The sequence below is a fragment of the Eptatretus burgeri genome, chromosome 9, assembly GCF_056783735.1.
Source record: "Eptatretus burgeri isolate ZD-2024b chromosome 9, Ebu_testis_v1, whole genome shotgun sequence".
Classification (NCBI taxonomy): Eukaryota; Metazoa; Chordata; class Myxini; order Myxiniformes; family Myxinidae; genus Eptatretus; species Eptatretus burgeri.
In genome coordinates, this window is record NC_140969.1 from 10,861,947 (window position 1) to 10,883,425 (window position 21,479).

The following is a 21,479-nucleotide window of genomic DNA, read 5'->3' on the forward strand; positions in this document are numbered from 1 at the left end:
AAGCCCATTCGACAAACGAAAGGCGGAAAGGAACCCAGGGCACTTTCCTGAAAAGTGAAGTGAAGTGTAAGATTCTGTGCGAAAGAAATTAGAACGAGTTGCTGGACCAAGCACTGCGGAGAAAACACAATATACAGTGACAAAATGTGATGAAAACTGCATGCCAGAGGTGATCAAAAGCCTGAAAGAAAAATACGTTGTTTCAAGCTGTTCAGAGCAAATACGTATACTGACAATATTTGCTGGGAATATGAGCATCAGAGGGATGATGAGTGAATTCAGTTGCTCCCAAAGAATGGCTGTGCAAGCCAAAAATAAAGAGAAAGAAAATGGTATGCTATCATCTCCAAATCCCAAACATGGTAAAATATTGCCCGACGAAGTAAAATCCGCCGTAACCGAATTTTACGGAAGTGATGGAGTCAGCCGAATAATGCCGGGGAAAAAGGACTGTGTGGTGCTCAGGAATGAACATGGAAAAGACAAAATTCAAAAGCGCCTGGTACTAAACAATCTCAAGGAACTGTTTCAGAAATTCAAAGAGAAGAACCCTGGCTTGAAAGTTGGATTCGCGAAGTTTGCCATGCTCCGTCCCTCGGATTGTGTCCTGGCCGGTTCAGGCGGTACACACAGTGTATGTGTATGTACGATACATCAAAATGTCAAACTCATGATGTTTGGTTACAAAATGCCACAGACAGCCGAACTTCCTCGCTATGATCATGTGATAGCACGCAGAGTTTGTCACCCAGCACAACCGGCATGTTATTTCAGAACTTGTGAAAGTTGCGCATCAATTGAAGACTTCAAAACCGAGCTTCTTCTTCTTCCTCTTTCGGCTTGCTCCCGCAAGGGGTCGCCACAGCGGATCTACCATCTCCATTTCGCTCTATCCTCCACATCTTCCATTGACACTCCAACCACCCGCATGTCCGTCCGCCCTCACCCTATCCATGAACCTCTTCTTTGGCCTTCCTCTTCTCCTCCTGCCTGGTGGCTCCATCTTCAGCATCCTTCTCCCGATATACTCCGCTTCCCTCCTGTACACATGTCCAAACCATCTCAATCTCGCCTCTCTCACTTTGTGTCCAAACTGTCCTTCCTGCGCTGTCCCTCTAATATACTCATTTCTTATCTTATCCATGCTCGTCACTCCCAACGAGAATCGCAGCATCTTTAACTCTGCCACCTCCAGCTCCGCTTCCTGTCTTTTTGTTAGTGCCACCGCTTCCAAACCATACAACATAGCTGGTCTCACTGCCGTCTTATATACTTTCCCCTTCACTCTTGCAGCTACCCTTCTGTCACAAATCACTCCTGCAACTCTTCTCCACCCACTCCATCCTGCCTGCACTCTCTTTTTCACTTCTCTCCCACACTCTCCGTTACTTTGGACAGTTGATCCCAAGTATTTAAACCAATCCACCTTCCCCACCTCAACTCCTTGCAACCGCACCATACCACCACCCTCCCTCTCATTTACGCACATGCACTCCGTCTTACTCCAACTGACTATCATTCCCTTCTCCCCAGTGCGTACCTCCACCACTCGAGGCTCACCTCAGCCTGCTCCCTACTCTCCCTACAGATCATGATGTCATCCGCGAACATCATCGTCCAAGGGGACTCCAGTCTGATCTCGTCCGTCAACCTGTCCATCACCATTGCAAACAGGAAAGGGCTCAGAGTCTATCCTTGGTGCAATCCCACTTTTACCTTAAACCGGTCCATCATTCCTATCGCACACCTCACCGCTGTCAGACTGTCCTCATACATACCCTGCACGATCCTCACATACTTCTCCACCACTCCCGACTTCCTCATACAATGCCACAACTCCTCTCTTGGCACCCTATCATAAGCTTTCTCTAAATCCACAAACACACAATGTAACTCCTTCTGGCCTTCCTTATACTTCTCCATCAACATTCTCAAAGCAAACATTGCATCAGTGGTGCTCTTTCCTGGCATAAACCCATATTGCTGCTCACAGATCGTCACCTCTCCTCTCAACCTAGCTTCCACTACTCTTTCCCACAATTTCATGGTGTGGCTTCACAACTTTATCCCTCTATAATTTCCACAGCTCTGCACATCACCCTTATTCTTGAAAATCGGAACCAGTACACTTAATCTCCACTCCTCCGGCATCCTCTCACTTTCCAAGACTTTATTTAACAATCTGATTAACAACCCCACTGCCATCTCTCCGAAGCACTTCCATGCCTCCACTGGTATACCATCTGGGCCAACCGCCTTTCCACTTTTCATCTTCTTCATAGCAGTCCTCACTTCATCCTTACTGATCCACCCCACTTCCAGATTCACTATCTCCACCTCTTCCAACCTTCTCTCTCTCTCATTTTCTTCATTCATCAGCTCCTCAAAGTACTCCATCCACCTTCTCAACACACTCTCCTCGCTCGTCAGCACATTCCCATTTGCGTCCTTTATCACCCTAACCTGCAGCATATTGTTCCCAGCTCGGTCCCTCTGTCTTGCCAATCAGTATAAATTCTTTTCCCCTTCTTTTGTATCCAACTTCTCATACAGCTCGTCATATGCCTTTTCCTTGGCCTTTGCCAACTCTCTTTTTGCCTTTCGCCGCCACTCCTTGTACTCCTGCCTACTTTCATTATCTCTCTGACTATCCCACTTCTTTTGCGCCAACCCCTTCTTCCTTATACTTTCCTGTACTTCCTCATTCCACCACCAAGTCTCCTTATCTTCCTTCCTCTGTCCAGATGTCACACCAAGTACCTTCCGAGCTATCTCCCTCACAGCTACTGCTGTCGTTGCCCAATCATCCCACCCATCTTTCCCACCATCCAACGCCTGTCTCACCTCCTCCCTAAATTTCATGCAACAGTCTTCCTCCTTCAGCTTCCAACATCTGGGCCTTAGTTCAGCCCTCACTCTCTTCCTCAACCTCACCTCTAAAGTCATCCGACAGACCACCAATCGATGCTGTCGAGCTACACTCTCCCCTGCCACCACCTTACAGTCACTAATCTCTTTCAGGTTACATCTCCTGCTGAAGATGTAATCCACCTGTGTGCACTTTCCTCCACTCTTGTATGCCACCATGTGTTCCTCCTTCTTCTTGAAATACGTATTTACCACTGCCATTTCCATTCTTTTTGCAAACTCTACCACCATTTGCCCTTCCACATTTCTCTTGTTGAGACTGTACCTACCCATCACCTCCTCATCCTCTTTATTCCCTTCCCCAACATGCCCATTGAAATCTGCTCCAATCACCACTCTTTCATCCTTGGATACACTCTCCACCACTTCATCTAACTCACTCCAGAAATCTTCTTAATACTCCATCTCACACCCCATATGTGGGGCATATGCACTGATGACATTCATCATCACCCCTTCAATTTCCAACTTCACACTCATCACTCGGTCAGACACTCTACTCACCTCCAATACCCTCTTGACATAATCTTCCTTCAGGATTACCCCGACACCATTTCTCCTCCCATCCACACCATGGTACAACAGTTTGAAACCACCTCCAATGCTCCGAGTCTTACGCCGGATGCCCTTCCTGACGCAACCCTGGTCGCCTCTTACGACACACAGGGATATGGTACACCTATTCTAACCGGGGCATACACCAGGCCCAGTACAACTGGTACTCATTTCGCCGACCTTGGAAGGATGGCAGGCTGAGTCAACCCCCTGGTGTTTTCGACTTGGTATATATATATATATATACACACATATTAATTCAGTGTCCCAACGGGGCTTGAACTCAGGACCTTTTGGGTCCCAAGCCACTGCCATAACCACTGCGCCAACACCAGGCTTCCCTTCAAAACCGAGCTACTGAGTGCTTATAAACTCGAGGATATTGATGAAATTCAGTTTAAACGGTGGACATCCACCGACAGATCTGAACTGAGCTCCATGGTCCTGCCTTTGGAAGAATTCATCAATCAATTCCGGTTGACTTCTGGTTCCGGTTTTAGAGCAGCGAGAGGTCTCCTTCGGGGCTCCCTGCTGACGTTCTCAAAGCTAAGTTTCCGGTTGTTATTTGTCCCGTTTTAACTGTTTAATTTTCTCACCTACATGTTACTGTGTGTTGCTAGTTCGGTTTTGTTTCAAAAATCGTGCTATTTTGCGAGTATATTTGTCGACGTTCTTACCTGTGCTTGAGGCCTAGGCCTAGGCTTGAGGCCTACCGGTTCCACTCGGTGTTCGATCGTTTTTTTTTTTTGTTTGTTTGTTTGTTTTTTCTCCCCATTACCTTCAATTTCTATCCTCCCCAATACCTTCAATTTTGATCCTCCCCACTTTCCAAACATCCCCCATTCTCCCAACTAATCTCTTTATCTTAAAAAAAAAAATAATAAAAAAAAATAAAAAAAAAATAAAAAAAATACCCTACAACAACAACAACACGCTCACCTTCTCACGATTCTGCTTCTTCTTCTTCCTCTTAACTTCCTCCTCATCTTCTTCCTCGATTTTTTTTTTTTTTTACACTTCCATGACCTAATCTGTTGAACTCTCTCATATATTAATATTAACAACAACAACAAAATATATATATATATATATATATATATATATATATATATATGTATATGTATATATATATATATATATATATATATATATATATATATATATATATATATATATATACCCAACAACAACAACACGCTCACCTTCTCCCGATTCTGCTTCTTCTTCCTCTTAACTTCCTCCTCATCTTCTTCCTCGATTTTTTATTTTTTATTTTTTTTTTTACACTTCCATGACCTAATCTGTTGAACTCTCTCATACATTATTTTTAACTACAAAAACGATCTTATAATGCTTCATCTTCCTCTCTCACACATGTGGTACTCTTTACTATTTCACAATGCACTACTCTTCTGCTATTTTAACAGACTGCTCTCATTTCGACCTCTCCTTCATTCCTTGCCTAAAAAATCCAACTATTACAGCGCTTCTTCTCTCCATGCTCTGAATTCGCCTTCATTGCATCCATCAAGAATTGTGTTCAATCGCATCTCTGACCTAAAACTTTTAAAAACCACAGTTTGCCATGGATGCTCGCTTTCCATCAAACATTCTTTTTTTCCAACTTCAGTGCCAACTCACCCCCCTCACCCCTCACTCTCACTCTCAAAGCAACCATCCCACTCTTCTCCCTCCAAGCCTCCCTCTCACCTCTCTCAAAAATCCCCCTCACCTTTCTCCCACCTTTCATCCCCCTCACTCTTCCTTCTCAAAGTTGCCCCCCTCTCATCCACCAACCTGCCTCCCTCCACTGCCCTCTCACCTCCATCTCTTCACTCCACCTCCTCAAATCCTCAACTGCCTTCTTCCTTGTCTCTTGTCCCCCCTCTCCCCCCGCACCACAGAGCCTTTTCTCCTCCTCATTCGGCCCCCTCCCCTCGCTGTTCTGCAATACCCCACACTCCTTCAGCAACCCTCCTTACCTACCCCCCTCGTCCCTTGTCCTACCCTCCCCCTCCCCCTCCACCTCCTGCACCCAAAGCCTCCTCCCCTTCCTCTTCATTAAAAGTGTGGACCTCAAATATCCAGGGCCTTCGCTCAAACCTTTCAGATCTTTCCATACAGGTTGCCACTGACAAACCAGACATTATCTACCTAACAGAAACTTTCCTCTCCCAAGACGTGTCTGGCTCCCAAGTATCTCTGCCTGGCTACTCCCTCTTACGGTATGACAGACCTGAGCCTCGTCCTGGTGGAGGTGTTGCTTTCTTCATCAAAGACTCTATTCCTCACTCTCCATGCACTGCTCTCACTCCCCCACACCCCCAGGAATACCTCTGGCTTCGGCTTCCCCTCTCCTCCCACCTCATGTTTATATGTGTACTGTACCATCCACCGAACAGTGATGACTCCATCTACACCTCACTATCCGAAAACATGGACCATCTTCTATCTTCTCATCCAAACTCTCTCTTCCTCTTATGTGGTGACTTCAATTGTCATCACGCCAGTTGGCTCGGTGTGGGTACCTCTCTCACCTGCCATGGCACCTCAGCAAAAGCTTTCTGCGACTCATTGGGACTGACTCAATCGGTCAACTTCCCGACCCGGATCTCAACCAATGGTACTCCATCTCTTCTGGATCTGATTTTGACAAATTTCCCTGACAATATCTGCTGCTCTTCCTTCGCTCCAATTGGTTCTTCTGACCACGTCCTTGTCAAAGTGGACATCTCTCTGGCTGTTATCAGAGAACCACATCACCGCCGTCGAGTCTGGCATTTCACTCAAGCCGACTGGCAGGGTCTCCGAGCAGCCATCAAACTTACAGACTGGTCTCCTATCACTACTTTCTCAAACATCAACTCATCCTGGGAATTCTTTCAAAGAAACTTGCTCTCCCTCATGCACAGATTTATCCCCTCTCGTGTTCAGTTGTCTTACCCTTCCTCCCGCCCTTGGTTTACTGAAGCTTGTGGCAAGGCAGTTGTCCTGAAACAACTTGCCTTTGCCTCATGGAAAGCAAACCCAACTGAGGGCAATCTCAGTTCTTTCCACAAAGCTCGGAACAAGTCAGAGATGCCAACTTTTGGAAATCAGAATTAGGGAGGATTTGCAACCGACACCAAATAATGTGCGCAAAGCGCACATCTCGAGCGCGGAGCGCTCGACCCTTGCGGCGGGGTCCAGGGCCCGCCTTAGGGCCCTGGAAGCTCTGGGGTTCTAGACGCTCTCTAGTGCCCTCTGAGCCCTATTTTGGAGCATTTAACATGTTAAGAATTCCCACTTTTTGAACAAAAAAGGGGAAAATTGTGCACTTTTTAATGTTACATGTATGTTAATATTAGTAAGTTAGGGGACAATCAAAGATTAACAAAAAGCACAAAAGAAGCAATATTTTTCTTACCTTACTGGCTGGTACTACTGCTGCTTGCTTTTTCCATGGCAGCTTTGCTGAGTGACAGCTGTGTGGCTCTTTTAGCCCTTCTGATTATGTCTTTGCTGTATTCTCTCTGGTAGCAAGGGGTGCTATGAGCTAGTTTTTCAATTAAGAGAGCTTCCAGGGTTTTGACACTCAAATTGGGACGAAATTCAGTATGATTCTTCCGTACAAGACTGAGTGCCCGCTCACATGATGCGTTCGAATGAGGAATGACCAAGATTCCCTTCATCACTTTGCTCAAATTAGGATACTTCTTGGCACCAGTGCAGGGATCTGTGAGCTGTGAAATCCGATGCCACTGCTCATCCACTCTCACTGTCTCAGTAGCAATTGTAGCTATGGAGGCGTCTGCCTGGTAGTGAGCGAATTCACTCTCAAGACTGTCTATGTCACTATCACCGCCACTGAACAGACAGGGGAATTTCTTGATGAAAAACTCCACACAGTCAAACCCCACTTCTTGGTGTAGCTTAACATCCAGCACCTGAGCATGCTTGGCTAATTAATCATCTAGCTGCCAGGTTTTGAAGATGTAATTGCAGGCTTTCACATAATATGAGCGAACTGCACTGAAGAAACCTTGGATGTCTGACTCACTCAGAGTGAAAGTGGATTTCTTGAGACTCCTTTGTTCCCTTATATGCAGTTTGGCATCGTTCCCAATCATGAGGTCCTCATCATTCTTCTGATGATATCTGTCAGAGAAGGGTACATTTACCAGAGCAACCGATGACACCGATGGTTTCAAAAACCGTACGAAGATATCTTTCAGAAGACCATTCAATTCTCCGTGCAGGAGATGAATACAGGGTTCGTCTCTTTGGAGCAGAAGATTCCCCTTCTCAAAAAGCTTGTTAGCATATCGAAGGAAGAAACAATAGTTTTGTTTGTGGAGACAAGAACATCCTGTTGACACGTTTTTCTCTAGATTCCTGCACAGTGTTTGAGGAAGATGCGCTTTTAGTTGTAGAACTCGTAGTACACTTAGCCGTAGGGCGATCACACTTGCGTTTACTGCCAGCAGAAGAGGTCAGACTCGTAGTACCAGATCCAATTTTACGTTTGAGGAGAGAGCTTGAGGTAGGTGCAGCCAAGGAAGAAGACCTCTGATTCGAAGGTTTTGCTGAGCTTCTGTCAAGTGATTTGGCAAAAGCAGAACTTAACTTGGGTCCTTCTTTGCCTGTACATGGGACTATCACAGTCTTTCTCGACTCTGAAGGGATCTGCTTTGTAGATGAACGTGATGAAGGGCCGGTGATGCTACCTGCTCTCAGCATTGGTTTTGGTGCTGTCCCTGCTGTCTTCTTCGCAGCAGATACTGCAGTGGTAGTGGTGAATGCTGCTCCACTAGTGCTTGATCCTGCAGTGTCAGTACTGGCAGTAGATACAGTGCCGTCCTTCTTGCTCGTTGTTAGAGTCTTGGCTACAGTTGGTTGCATTTTTCTTCGTACTTCTTCTTTGAAGAAGAGGCGAAGTGGCTCCCACTGTTCAATCAGCCTGTCTAGGCACTGACCAAGGGACAGCCACCTTGTTGCGACATGCTTCAGAATCTTGTGTGTCGGGGCATCACAGAGTTCTTGCAGTGCTTTCACTCCTTTGACGCGTTTACTACTTTTGTCCAAGTAGTAGTAAATATCGATGAGAAAGTCATCTAATTCAATGGGTAAGGCCTGAGCCGCCTTCTTGGCCGTATTGTGCATCATATGGCAAGGGCATCCCATGATGTAGCACTCTGGATTTTGTTTGTGGATATAAGCAGCGACTCCTTTGTGCTTGCCCACCATGACAGAGGCATTATCAGCACAAAAGGAAACACAATTTCCCCATGGAATTTTCCTGTCACTGAACTCATGATCAAGCAGTTTGAAAATGTTTTCTCCAGTGGAATCTTGTTTGCACGCAGGCAAACTTAGCAAACCTTGCTTCACAATCCCAGCACTGTTGTCATAGTACGAAATCAGGACAGGATATAGCTGGGCCTCACCACTGTCATTGCTACCGTCTGTAGCTAGGCTAAATGGAGCTAGTCTAGCAATATCGGCAATAGATGAAGCAGTAACATTTGACAACTCACCAATTATTGCTGAAGTTTTTGTTCTTGCACATCCATACTTTGAAGCAACTTTTGAATCTGGAAACATCTTTTGAAATAGAGGTCCAGCATGATCTGAGACTGATATGGGCAAGTTATGTTCCACAATAAATCCACTAAAGAGAAGTTCCGCTCGGGTAACATCCTCTTCCTCGCTTGTCCCTTGTTTGGTGAAATAATTCAGAAGTGTACCGGTACTCGTGCTCGAAGATCTCTCCTTTGCAATGTCTGTGTGCCGTTTGCTTCCAACGTGCTTCCGAATATCATCGCGACCTCCGTGCTCAACTGAAATATCAACGCTGCATACTGTACAATACGCATGATGAATTCCTCTTTCAGACTTTCGAATACACGGGTATTGGAGACTGTATTCGGTCTCGTACTTCTGAGACCATTTCTTGGTCTTCGTAAGTTTCTTTTCTGCCATTTCGTAATCAACATCGAGGGCTTGAAGCATCGGTAACTTCGAAGTCGATGTTCCACAGCTGCAGCGCGACTCGTAGAACTCTAGCGGCTGTTAAACACCGCACGGTGGTCGCGACCGCCGGGCTGGTACGGGGCCCAGCTGCATGCAGTGAGCGTATCGCATGCATACACACTGTGCATACATACCGCATGCACTGTATTGCACACATACCGCATGCACTAAATCTCAGTGCATGATCGCATAAGCGAGATCCAGACCCAATGTTTCGCTGCTCCTCATTTGAATTTGCAATTTTTTACGTACAATTTGGTAGCAGCGAACGTTATGGAGTTACCACATGCTATACGTAGCAGACGATGCTTTTCATTCAATTCTCATACTAGTACATTCTGATGAGTGAACAGTGCAAAAATATCAAAATTTCGGGAGGAGAAGGATAGTGATCGTAAGGGCGGGAGTTTGGGTGAATTTTCGGAAGCCTCCCGATGAAATCGGGAGGGTTGGCATTGCTGACAAGTGTGTATCTACCCTCAGGAGAGCCAGAAAACAACATCTTTCTCATCTCAAGTCTGAACTCTCAAACCTCTCTCCCTCCTCAAAATCTTGGTGGCGTTTAATCAAATCTGTTTCTGGTGTATGTTCCCCCTCCATCCCCTCCCTTACCTCAAATGGCCGCACTGCTGATTCCACACGTGATAAAGCTGAATGTCTAAACTCGGTGTTTGCAGCTAAATCTTGTGTCCTAAACCCATCACTATCTCTACCCACTTTACCCAGTCGCACCCAACTGTCCCTGGACTCTGTATCCTTTTCTCCTGACAAGGTGGAGAGCTTGCTTTCAAACCTCGAGTCAGATTCTGCAACCGGTCCAGACGGCATCAGCCCACGTGTCCTCAAAGCCTGCTCTTCTGCTCTTGCTCACCCTCTCTCTGTTCTATTCACCCTCTCATTTGCCCAAGGTCATCTGCCATCTGCTTGGAAATCTGCTAACATCACTGCCCTGCATAAAAAAGGTGCAAAAACAGATCCCGACAACTACAGACCAATCAGCCTTCTCCCAATCATCAGCAAGGTGATGGAATCCATCATCGCCTCAGATATGAAATCCTTCCTCTTCTCCAATGGCTTGATTTCCAATCATCAATTTGGTTTCAGACCAGGTCACTCTACCCTGGATATGCTGCTTCTGCTCTCCCATCAATGGATAGAGGTCCTCAATGCCAGACAGGAAATCCGAGCCGTATCCCTGGACATATCACGTGCTTTTGACACAGTCTGGCACCCTGCCCAACTCACCAAACTCTCTTCCCATGGTATTCAAGGCCATCTCCACTCATGGCTCGCAGACTTCCTCTCCTGTCGCAGTCAACGTGTGGCCCTAAATGGAGTTCTTTCATCCCCTCTTCCTGTGCAGGCTGGAGTTCCTCAAGGTAGCGTTCTGGGTCCTGTTCTTTTTCTGGTTTTCATCAATGATCTCTCGGACTCTCTGGAAAATCCTCTATTTCTCTTTGCCGACGACTCCACCCTCTGCCGTACCATCTGTCATCCCTCAGACCGGCAAGCAGCAGCTTCTTCACTCACTGCAGATCTGGATAAAATCACAAACTGGTCCAACACGTGGAACATGTCCTTCAATCCAGACAAATCTCACACTCTCACTATGTCTCTTCGAAAGGACCGTTTACAAAACCCCCCCATCCACTTTCTCAACAATCCTCTGGAAGAAGTCTTTTCTTTCAAGCTTCTAGGTCTCACTATCTGCCATGACCTTTCCTGGGAAAGTCACATTTCCAACCTCGCCTCAAAAGCCAGTCGCCGACTGGGAATCCTCCGTCGTGCTAAGTCCTTCCTCGGCCCTCTTGAGCTCCTGACCACTTACAAAGCTTTTGTCCGTAGCCTGATGGAGTACTGCTCTCCCCTCTGGGCTGGTGCTCCTGCCTCCACCTTTCTCGGCTTCACGCTGTCGAAACCAGGGCATTTAAGATCATCGGCATCTCCCGCAATGAAGCTGAGTCTTTGGGCCTCTCACTCAATCACCGCAGGTTGGTCGGTGGTCTTTCTGTCTTCTACCGACTCCTCTCCAGCCTTGCCCCCCTGCTCTCTCTGCGATTTGTCCCCACCACATTTCCACAGGGCGCTCAAGGTCCGCCAACAACCCCCTTCTGGTAAAACTACCAAAATCACGAATCACTGCTCATCTTCACTCTTTCATTCCTCTTTTTTCCCGCTTTTGGAATAAACTTCCTCACTCTATTCTTTCCCATTCTTCCCTCCAGGCTTTCAAAACAGCTGTTCACCACCACCTCTTATCTTCCCCCATCCAAATCCTCGATCTTTGCTACCCCCGATAATCCACCCAAGCCCACTTCCTTCATTTCTCCTGCTTTCCTTCCTGAAAGTCCCTGAAATGTCCATCTTCTCTTCGCCATGTTCCCCGTCCCATCCCCATCCCTCTCCCTTCCACAGTTCACCGAATGTGTCTGTTCCCCACTGTTTTGTCCCTTCCACTCCCGCCCCTCTTGTCTCATGCCTCCTTGCTGTGAGTTGTGTGTTCGCTCTCATACGAGCCTCGACCAAGGCATACAAAAAAAAAAAAAAAATTCTGTAAACGCACGGTGAAATTCGTGAGACACGACTTCATTGCCAAGGCCCAATGTCAGTTTCTGAAAAAATAAGAAAGATGAAATCAGTGAAGGAGAATTTGTCATTATTGCAGACTTCTCAGAGAACTATTCGTTTGTCGTACAGGATGCGGCCCAAGGATTCCATTGGAACTGCTCTCAAGAGACAATTCACCCCTGGGTTTACTATTTCAAATGGGACGATGGCAAATTAAGCCACGATTCGTTCACGATTATATCAGAATGCAATACTCACGACATTGTCTCAGTCCACCTCTTCCAAAGAATGCTCATTGAAAACTTGAAATCTTGCTTTGGAAATGTAAAGAAACTTTACTCTTTCTCAGACGGTTGCGCTGGCCAATATAAGAATTGCAAAGCCTTCATAAACCTATGTCGTCACAAATCAGAGTATGGTATTGACACAGAATGGCATTTTTTTGCCACAAGTCATGGCAAGGGCCCTTCAGATGGTGTGGGAGGTACAGTCAAACGAGAAGCAACACGTGGGAGCCAACGTAGACCTTACGACAGTCAAATTATTTCTTCAAAAGATCTTTTCGCCTTTGCTGAAAATGGTTTGAATGAAATGAAGTTCGGTTACGGGATCCAAGAAGCATATGGCGAGGAAGAACAAAATCCGGAGGAAAGGTTAAAAACGGCCAAAACCATCGCTGGAACTCAAAAACTTCATGCTTTCATCCCTCTTTCTGAAACTGCTCTTCAAGAACGTGAATTTAGCCTTGGCAAGGAACATCGTAATGAGTCGGCTATTTCAAAATCTACACTAACTTTTAACGGGAAACTCTCTGGTTATGTCACAGTGCACTCTGATGGAAAATGGTGGCTTGCCTGCATCATGGAAGCCTTTCAGGACACTCATGAAGTGAAAGTGAATTTTCTTCTTCCAAACGGGGCTGCAAATAGTTTCTTTTTTCCTGACATTGAAGATCACTGCATTTTAGACATTTCTGAGATATTTCTTTCCGTAGAACCAAAAACTGCTACAGGTAGAACCTACACAATCAGTAAAAAAGAAACAGATGTCAAATAAAACATTGGTTGGCAAAAAATCTTGACTGTAATATGCGAAGAAAAACTCTTACTCAGACTCGTTTCGCTTCCAGTTCCTGCATGTGGAAAAGTTATGTACAATATACTGATATAGTGAGTTGGAAATCTTGTGTTCAAATATTGTGCGATGTATTGTGTGTCCAGCACCCGAGTCCCCAAACAATAAAACCATCATCACACTTTAACCCAATGAGATCCCATTTTCATTTATGCTGAGGTGTTGGAGTATATGAAGGGGTATTCTCACACGACAAAATCGGGACCATCGGTTTGGCTGAGGAGCAGGGGCCCAAGGTCAAAGGGTGCGCCAAACTATAACTTTTTGAATTACTGTTTCGGAGTGATTTTACCTTACACGATTCGAAAGATCTCGCTTTTACGAGCATTTTGATCCCAAGATCAGCCAAATCGGACCACGACAACCTGTGATATGGCCTCTGGAAGATTGTGGGGCAGCAGGGGGCGCCAAAATTTGGGGGGCCCTAAAATGGGGCCGATGGGCCCACAGTTCGAAAAGTTGGTATTTTGAGATTTTTCAACCAAGTGAATAAATGACCAACATATGGGGAGAAAATGAGGTATTAATGTCAGGAGGGTGTGTACACTTGTCATGGAATGCCACACCGGCAGATTTTGGGTGGGGTATGGGGGGGGGGCAATGTTCCCTCATTAGTTTTTACAATCAAAATAAAAAATATCCCTCATTTAAACGTGAATAACAAAGGGAACGGAACCCGTGTGCGTGGACACGTTCTCCCAGGCACGGCAGATCTCACGAGATTTACATGGAGTGATGTGATTGGCTGCATCCTTTTTTAAACCCCATGAACGGTTACCTGCACACCATGACGTACACGACGTACAAACACCACGACGTGCAGGCACCACGACTTACACGCACCACGACGTACACGCACCACGACGTACACGCACCACGACGTACACGCACCATGACGTACACGCACCATGACGTACACACACCATGACGTACATGACGTACAAACACCACGACGTACAGGCACCACGACTTACACGCACCACGACGTACACGCACCACAACGTACACGCACCAGGACGTACACGCACCACGACGTACACACAGCACGACGTACACACAGCACGAGGTACACGCACCACGACGTACACGCACCACGACGTACACACACCACGACGTACACAACATGATGTACACACAGGACATGACGTAAATGCACCATGACGTCACACACCATGACGTACACGCATCATGACGTCACACACCATGATGTAGTGTACACACACCATCAAGTACACACAGAACATGAGACCGAACTGAAGGGTGAACTGGAATATCAACCTGAACCGATTCACGGATCCACAGGAATCTCTCAGGAAGAATTCCCGGTTTTTTATTCCCGGTAAATTGTTCATTTTTAAAGGTGAGATTTTTCTACAGAAAATGGAGTGAATAAGTAATTAGTAATTAGTAATTACCATCCGTGTTACAAGGTCGTGGTACAAACACTAACACACACCATGATAACATGTTGATAACACCTGAACACCTTGATCCTCAGGTACAGGTGAACATGAACAATGTTACTCTTGTTCCCCAGATAAACACTCACCCTGATAGTTATCCCCATGCGGGGTATGTTTATCATCATTTTCATCCGATTCCCCTTCACACTCCGTTTCTCAGTGAAAATGGGTCTTGGTCGACCTGTTGATGACAATCCGTTAAAATAGAACAATACACGGATCACGTGATTAATGTATATATATTATGAAACACGGAGACATGAAGTGAAGTGTAAGATCTGTTCCAGGTGATGTTCTCACCTGTGGTGGCGAAACAAGCAGCAGGGGGCGGGGAGGGTGGTGGTGGTGGTGGTGGGACCGCGCAATGCATGCTGGGTACGGAGCTTCGTTGTTGCCCCTGCCCGGTTTGTCCCGCTGTGTGATTTTTCAATCCAGTCGATTTCTCCCCTAAAGTATCGTCCATTGTTCGTACACACCGGGTGTTTGGAACAAGATCTGAAGAAATGTTTCTCAGTTGTGAAAATTTACCAACATTAGACAAAACCGTTGTCATGGAAACGTTAAATCAATCCTGCGGCCTACCTCCCTGACAACACCATGTGTAAACTCGGTCGGTCGACAAACCTGGAACTTGGGGGAACAAATGATAAAGGGAAACGATCATCATTCTTAATCATTCCTCACCCACGTGACCCTCTTGTACATGACGCCGAGACCGCCGATTATCCCAGAGTTGGACCATGTACGTCATACAACGACAACGACAACTACAACAACAACAACATGATGACGTGATCGTAAATTATATCGTGATGCCACCAATCACCTCATGACAACCTCTCCAACAAGGTGTGAAAACTTCGAGGATAAAACTAAATGTTTAAAGGAGGAAACCTTGAGGTTTCTAAAACCACCATTTTGTAATTTCACCTGCGTGTCGGCATGATGGGGTGAAGGAATGAGTGAAGGAATGAATGAGGAATGAGTGAAATTAACGTTCGAAATACCAAAATGTTCATCCTGACTCGGCCTCCATCAGCTTCCAGCGGAGGAACAAATAAACACTCACAGAATAATTCCCGCCTGAAGTATCTGAAGAGATTCACGTTTTCAACAGTGACGTCACGTTTTGACGTAATAAATGATGGAAACAATCGTGAAGGTGAACAACAAACAACAACAGCGAAGTGTGCGGGGGGGGGGGGTGTTCTGGTGTCTGTGACGTGTGACTTCCTCTGTGACGTCACATTTCATATGCAAACGACCAACGTCGAGCCAAAAGCTTTTATTCCAGAGAACTTCAGGATCGACAAGAGTGTTCAGTGGAGAACGTTCATATAAAATCTCGACAAGTGTTCTGTACCTGGAGTACCTGGATTTAAATATCTCGACAGGTGTCCTGGTTAAATCTGTGAGTACGAATCTTATTTACTCTCTTGTTTGTTCGGCTGTGATTTTAGCGAATGTGAACTCCATTGTGTGTTTGTGAGTACGATATCTCAGAAGGTGATGGACGGGTTCAGACGTACCTTGGTGGACAGGTTGGGTGTGGAACAAGGACCATTTGATGAGATTCTGGTTCATATACACATTCATATCCACACTATCAGTGGGATACAAAAGGTTACCTCTTCACCTGGTGCAGGTGTTTGTGTTTCCCAGTGACGTTACGTTTCACCAGGTTTCCCTCTCTGAGTGATTCTCCATTTCTCTGTTTGTTTCTTTCTCCACACAGAACTTTAGTGTTTTTCTCCACAACTGATTATCTGATCGAGAGAACATTTTCACACAGCAGCGACTCCTTTTGTAGAATGTTTTCTTGATAATTGTGACGTCATAAGTCACGTGGGGTGGCAGCCATGTTGAAAAACAAAAACTTTGCTCCTCTGTTTGCATCTCTGAAACTGCACCGAGGAAAAAAATTCAAACTCGGCACACAGCAAGTACTCCTCTTCAGGAATGAGGGTGATTTTTTGTGTCACAGGTGCCTTAATTATGACGTCATAATTGCAAATGCAGAATGCTCCATCTGATGAGTTTTAAAAAATTTTCAGGGTCGTCTCGGAACAAAATGGGACACAGAAAAATTTATTGATGATGTCATCGGTCACGTGATTCAGGAGCCCTATTGTTTTTGTTTTTTTTAAACCTTCAAAAATATTCTCTGAAATGGATGAACAGATCGAGGTGAAACTTTACACGTGTGACCGCCTATCCATGAGTAACAAAAGGATCACACATGTGATATCATCGGTCATGTGGTTTGGCAGCCATATTGGATTTACCCGAAAAACAATAAAAATATTCTTCTCAAGAACAGTTGCACAAATCGAGGAAAAACTTCACACAAACGTTCCGCAAACCTTGGGGATACGAGGGTTTTCACAAGTAATTGACGTCACATGGTCTGGCAGCCATTTTGGATTGAGGGAAAATCTTAAATTATTTCTCTTGAACCAATCGATCAATCGAAGTGAAACTTCACATTTATGATGTCGGAGTGATGAGGAATAGAGATTTTAAATTTCAATCTGATCGGACTCGTCCCCAGACATTTATTTATTGGATCTGTGTTCTTTTTTATTTGTTTTTAATAAGATTCACTTGGCTGTGCTTGGATGTGTTTGAGGGAAGAGGAGGAGCAGGTGAAATGTAAATCCTATCCAGGTTCCTCCTGAGGACGTCATCTTTGCTTTTTCCTTGTTTCACACAAACACCACACAAAACAACACAAACACCACACAAAACAACACAAACACCACACAAAACAACACAAACACCACACAAAACAAGTTCGGGCGAGAGTCTGCAATGTCTGATTACTCTTTTTTTTTTTCTTGTTTTCTGTCGTATTTCGATCCGTGACAGCAGACGGAGATTGTTTGTCATTCTTCACGTTTCGTGTTCATCTCTTATTGAGGTTGATAACTTTGGTGTGTGTGTGTGTGTGTGTGTGTGTGTGTGTGTGTGTGTGTGTGTGTGTGTGTGTGTGTGTGTGTGTGCGTGCTTCATTATTGTTGATAATGATTGTGACATCATCAGCCTGCCTTCTTGCTCTGTCTTGGAGGGAAATGCTGTGTGGAGAACCGTTGGTTCGTGTGTGCACACCTGTTTGTGACTGTTCACATGTTTTATTGAAAACCAATCACTCACATTGCTCGGTGGGAAACCTAGGGTGACTTTGCCTAACATGACCGTGATCAATGAAGACCCGAATACGTTAAAGTATCAATGATAATGATGAACCTCACACTGAATTTCAACCCATCTCCCCCAAATGATTTGCAGGTCGAGGAAATATGGTGAGGAAACGTTGTGATCAGAGAGCTTGGGTGGTGGATGGTGCAACTGGCACAACCACCACAACCACCCCAACCACCATGCATGCTGGAGACCTTCAGAAAACGAAGGAAACTTCAACAGCAGCAACAACCTTTCATGAAAACCACATGGCTTCACCAAGGAGAAAAACCTTGTTCAAGAGGTTTATGAACAACATGAAGGGGTTGCTGTGTGTAAATCACAATCACACAACTGAAGAAAGTGGAGATGAAAAGGTGAATAAACCGAAGAAGAATAAGAAGATTAAGAAGAAGAAGACCCATTTTTGGGAGAAGGTAAATATCCCTTGTCCCACCAATTGTGCAAACCGACTGGCGACCCAATTGGCGACTTCCGGTTCCGGTTTTGAGCGGCAAGAGGTCTCCTTCGGGGCTCCCTGCTGACATTCTCAAAGTTAAGTTCCGGTTGTTATTTGTCCCGTTTTAACTGTTTAATTTTCTCACCTACATGTTAATGTGTGTTCCTAGTTCGGTTTTGTTTCAAAAATCGTGCTATTTTGTGAGTATTTATGTCGACGTTCGCACCTGGTGTTTGAGGCCTAGTCCTAGGCTTGAGGCCTACCGGTTCCACTTGGTGTTCGATCGTTTTTTTTTTTTGTTTGTTTGTTTTTTCTCCCCATTACCTTCAATTTCTATCCTCCCCATTACCTTCAATTTTCATCCTCCCCACTTTCCAAATATCCCCCATTCTCCCAACTAATCTCTTTCTTATCTCAAAAAAAAAAAAAAAAAAAAAAAAAAAACCCAACAACAACAACCTTCTCCCGATTCTGCTACTTCTTCCTCTTAACTTCCTCCTCGTCTTCCTCGATTTCTTTTTTTTTTTTTTTACACTTCCATGACCTAATCTGTTGAACTCTCTCATACATTAATATTAACAACAAAAACGATCTTATAATGCTTCATCTTCCTCTCTCACACATGTGGTACTCTTTACTGTTTCACAATGCACTACTCTTCTGCTATTTTAACAGACTGCTCTCATTTCGACCTCTCCTTCATTCCTTGCCTAAAAATCCAACTATTACAGCGCTTCTTCTCTCCATGCTCTGAATTCGCCTTCATTGCATCCATCAAGAATTGTGTTAAATCGTATATCTGACCTAAAACTTTTAAAAACCACAGTTTGCCATGGATGCTCGCTTTCCATCAACCATTCTTTTTTCCAACTTCAGTGCCAACTCACCCCCTCACCCGTCACTCTCACTCTCAAAGCAACCATCCCACTGTTCTCCCTCCAAGCCTCCCTCTCACCTCTTTCAAAAATTCCCGCCTCACCTTTCTCCCACCTTTCATCCCCCTCACTCTTCCTTCTCTAAGTTGCCCCCCTCTCATCCACCAACCTGCCTCCCTCCACTGCCCTCTCACCTCCATCTCTTCACTCCACCTCCTCAAATCCTCAACTGCCATCTTCCTTGTCTCTTGTCCCCCTCTCTCACAGCACCACAGAGCCTTTTCTCCTCCTCATTCGGCCCCCTCCCCTCGCTATTCTGCAATACCCCACACTCCTTCAGCAACCCTCCTTACCTCCCCCCTCGTCCCTCGTCCGACCCTCCCCCGCCCCTCCACCTCCTGCACCAAAAGCCTCCTCCCCTACCTCTTCATTAAAAGTGTGGACCTCAAATATCCGGGGCCTTCGCTCAAACCTTTCAGATCTTTCCATGCAGGTTGCCACTGACAAACCAGACATTATCTGCCTAACAGAAACTTTCCTCTCCCAAGACGTGTCTGACTCCCAAGTATCTCTCCCTGGTTACTCCCTCTTACGGTATGACAGACCTGAGCCTCGTCCTGGTGGAGGTGTTGCTCTCTTCATCAAAGACTCTATTCCTCACTCTCCCTGCACTGCTCTCACTCCCCCACACCCCCAGGAATACCTCTGGCTTCGGCTTCCCCTCCACTCCCACCTCATGTTTATATGTGTACTGTACCGTCCACCGAACAGTGATGACTCCATCTACACCTCACTCTCCGAAAACATGGACCATCTTCTATCTTCTCATCCAAACTCTCTCTTCCTCTTATGTGGCGACTTCAATTGTCATCACGCCAGTTGGCTAGGTGTGGGTACCTCTCTCACCTGCCATGGGACATCAGCAAAAGCTTTCTGTGACTCATTGGGACTGACTCAATCGGTCAACTTCCCGACCCGGATCTCAACCAATGGTACTCCATCTCTTCTGGATCTGATTTTGACAAATTTCCCTGACAATATCTGCTGCTCTTCCTTCGCTCCAATTGGTTCTTCTGACCACGTCCTTATTAAAGTGGACATCTCTCTGGCTGTTATCAGAGAACCACCTCACCGCCGTCGAGTCTGGCATTTCACTCAAGCCGACTGGCAGGGTCTCCGAGCAGCCATCAAACTGACAGACTGGTCTCCTATCACTACTTTCTCAAACATCAACTCATCCTGGGAATTCTTTCAAAGAAACTTGCTCTCCCTCATGCACAGATTTATCCCCTCTCGTGTTCAGTTGTCTTACCCTTCCTCCCGCCCTTGGTTTACTGAAGCTTGTGGCGAGGCAGTTGTCCTGAAACAACTTGCCTTTGCCTCATGGAAAGCAAACCCAACTGAGGGCAATCTCAGTTCTTTCCACAAAGCTCGGAACAAGTGTGTATCTACCCTCAGGAGAGCCAGAAAACAACATCTTTCTCATCTCAAGTCTGAACTCTCAAACCTCTCTCCCTCCTCAAAATCCTGGTGGCGTTTAATCAAATCTGTTTCTGGTGTATGTTCCCCCTCCATCCCCTCCCTTACCTCAAATGGCCGCACTGCTGATTCCACACGTGATAAAGCTGAATGTCTAAACTCGGTGTTTGCAGCTAAATCTTGTGTCCCAAACCCATCACTATCTCTACCCACTTTACCCAGTCGCACCCAACTGTCCCTGGACTCTGTATCCTTTTCTCCTGACAAGGTGGAGAGCTTGCTTTCAAACCTCGAGTCAGATTCTGCAACCGGTCCAGACGGCATCAGCCCACGTGTCCTCAAAGCCTGCTCTTCTGCTCTTGCTCACCCTCTCTCTGTTCTATTCACCCTCTCATTTGCCCAAGGTCATCTGCCATCTGCTTGGAAATCTGCTAACATCACTGCCCTGCATAAAAAAGGTGCAAAAACAGATCCCGACAACTACAGACCAATCAGCCTTCTCCCAATCATCAGCAAGGTGATGGAATCCATCATCGCTTCAGACATGAAATCCTTCCTCTTCTCCAATGGCTTGATTTCCAATCATCAATTTGGTTTCAGACCAGGTCACTCTACCCTAGATATGCTGCTACTGCTCTCCCATCAATGGATGGAGGTCCTCAATGCCAGACAGGAAATCCGAGCCGTATCCCTGGACATATCACGTGCTTTTGACACAGTCTGGCACCCTGCCCTACTCACCAAACTCTCTGCCCATGGTATTCAAGGCCATCTCCACTCATGGCTCGCAGACTTCCTCTCCTGTCGCAGTCAACGTGTGGCCCT

At 45.8% G+C, this 21,479-nt stretch overlaps 1 long non-coding RNA gene across 1 annotated transcript; it reads right to left on the bottom strand.

The window, feature by feature from the left end:
- Positions 1-14,542: 14,542 nt before the first annotated feature.
- On the bottom strand, positions 14,543-15,410 carry LOC147019518 (uncharacterized). Its single transcript, XR_015062018.1, has 3 exons — positions 15,345-15,410; positions 14,961-15,155; positions 14,543-14,841 (listed from the first exon to the last, which is right to left on the bottom strand). It is a non-coding gene; the product is annotated as an uncharacterized LOC147019518 (long non-coding RNA).
- Positions 15,411-21,479: the final 6,069 nt, after the last annotated feature.